Genomic DNA, 2,910 nt, shown 5'->3' with positions numbered 1-2,910 from the left:
AGAACTATGTCTCTCCCTAAACATCTGAATGTCATTGTTGACATTTGATCTATATTGACCTCTGCTACCTTGTGAAATATAGTTACTTGTTGTATTTCAGGAACAAGTCACAAATCTTTTAACTTCTGTCCAAATGCAATTCATAGTGGCAAAGTGTAGGTTAAAATGATTAATAAGTTATTCATTTATTCACACATACTTTATGTGCTTCATTGGATGCCAAGAATGTCTCTTGGTCCATCTATCTATCTATCTATCTATCTATCTATCTATCTATCTATCTATCTATCTATCTATATCAAGAGGGCAAATGTAGAGTCCTAAAAATCTTATTATAATGTTGATGTGAGCATTTTTGACATATTCTATGTCTGTTCTGCCAAGTGAACCACTGAAGGATAGGCATGTTCCTTTTAGTCTTGTTAACCTTTAAATGATATATTATAGTTCAAATTCAACCTGTGTCATTCTCACATGGCTGTTTTCTTGGGTTTATGCAGAATGCCCTAGCCTTCTACCTGTGTGCTTCATGTAGTTTGAACCTCATACTACCTCCCAGGTCTACATCTGTTCCCCTTGTGGTAAGGGGTTTCCTTTTACATGTGTGCTCACTTGCTTTACTCATTTTTGACATCTCTGACACATAGGTCTTCCCTTGGAATTTATCAACCTCTTTTCTTCATATTTTTTATATGGCCCCTGCAGTTTTAGTGGTGAATCATTTTTTGATGACAGCAGAGAACCCCCTCCTACCTCCTATTTTATGAATTGATCTGGAATGCTTTTAAGGGTTCTCATTTATACTGCTGGGAAAAGTTGTTATACATTTTTTGTAAGAAGACTCTTGGTTTTAAAACAGAAGTAGCCACCAGGCCCTGTTGTCATTGTAGTCCTGATATTGAAGTGAAGCTCTCTCTGCAAAAGTCAGAAGTTATAGAGACTGGTTACAGTTTGCAATTTTAAAGAAAACTCTCTCTGTCTGATCTTCCCAACACTATAACCAGCAGTAGGGAGATCTGTGCTCCACATATGATACACAATGGGCATGTCTATTCAAGTTACACCATCTAGAGAAACCACTGAACAGGAGAGGGCCAGAGCCCTACTGGGTTGACTATGCAACAGGAACCAGCTACTATCTCACCCCACCTTGGACAAGGCTATCTGAAGCTATGTGGATTCTAAAACAAACAAACAAACAAAAATAAAAACAAAACAAACAAACAAGCCAAACTTCACTTTTCATGTATTTTCATGTGTTTCCCCACTATGCCACAACAGAACAGTTTAATTCCTACATACAGACTGGCTCATACACTCTCACACAGAAAGACATACACACATTATACAGTGTATCCTGGCACCACCTCCTCGCCTCCTTCCTAGGTAAAGACAGAATATATCTCTGTAAGCATTCTCTGGGGTAGACATTAGGGGCCAGCTTTCAATAGCATCTGAAAGATGGTTCCTCTAAGGCAAGATGAGAGGCTCCATAGGAACTTCCCCCAAGTTCAATTCATGTCCCTCAGCTACTGCCTGAACCATTCTTTCTTTATTGAGGGGTGTCTGCCCAGAGACCACCTCTAGTAGATCAGATCACCAGTGACTCTCCTACTCTGGGCAACTATATGATTCTAATTCATCTACTTCTAATCCCATCCTCATGAGGCCACAATAGGAGAAGGACAAATGTAGAGAACCTTCTGCCTCAGACGTGTTTCCCCACTATGCCACAACAGAACAGTTTAATTCCTACATACAGACTGGCTCATACACTCTCACACAGAAAGACATACACACATTATACACAGACACATGCAGGGACAGATACACACATACACACAGAAGTACTCACACACATACAAACATGGACATACACATATACAAGTACCTAACCATGCATACATATATACATACACACACAGTAGTATTGTACATATTTCCTGAATATATATATATATGTATATATATACATATATAGATAGATAGATAGATAGATAGATGCTTGTTACAGTTAAAATAACAAATAAAATTATACAATTTTAACAATTTAATAAGTCAAAGCACATCTTATTACATTAAAACTATACTTTGCTCATACCATTCATTCTGTTTGCCTAATGTTTAGTACACTTGCCTGCTTGGTTTACAAGACAGGATGAGGAATAAGGTACAAGACACTCACTGAGCAGCAGCCCACTTTTAAACAGAGAAAGACTCTCTCATGTGAAATCTCATGAGGGAAAGCCCTCCCATGAGACTCTGGAGGAACAGCAGTTCCTGTGAGCTTGCCAGCCAGACACCCCAGAAGGAGGGGGCAGAGGTCATCTCCTCCCTTTGCCATGTTTGGCATTCATGGACTTTGACATCCCAAGTTCCTGGAATAGTACCAGATCCAAGTAGAGATACACAGCTCACAACATGAACAGAAAGACCAATACTTTTCCATTTATATCAAACTGGATATTAAGGAGAATCTCCTCACAGATAATTTTAATTCACCTTGTGGAAAAGGGTGAAAAGCTTGAAACATTTCATATTTGGTCAGTGCTTACAGGAATGCATGTTTCTCTGAACCTAGGCGTGGTGCTCTGTGCTCCATGGATAACCTCGACAATCTCCTGGAGAAAGGGCCAGTTTCCCCTGACTTCTCTACCCCACCCCTCATTTGAGCTGAACAAGGCAGGTTTTCACACTCCTTTGGACTCTGGCTGCACAGACCAAAGCAGTGTTGTCCCTTAGTCCCAGACCCTTTCACTCCCAACTGAAATTTACATGTTCCGCTAATTGCCAGCACCTTAGGAAAGGCAAGCGTGCAATTTCCTTTTGCTGTTATTTGAAAGGCCACAATTACAGCCTGTCCTCCTGAGCGGGGAAGGAGGCCTTGGCAAGCTCCCTGTGTGTGACATG

The sequence above is a fragment of the Mastomys coucha genome, unplaced genomic scaffold (genome assembly GCF_008632895.1).
Source record: "Mastomys coucha isolate ucsf_1 unplaced genomic scaffold, UCSF_Mcou_1 pScaffold8, whole genome shotgun sequence".
In the NCBI taxonomy this organism is placed as follows: domain Eukaryota; kingdom Metazoa; phylum Chordata; class Mammalia; order Rodentia; family Muridae; genus Mastomys; species Mastomys coucha.
This window is presented reverse-complemented; position numbering follows the sequence as displayed.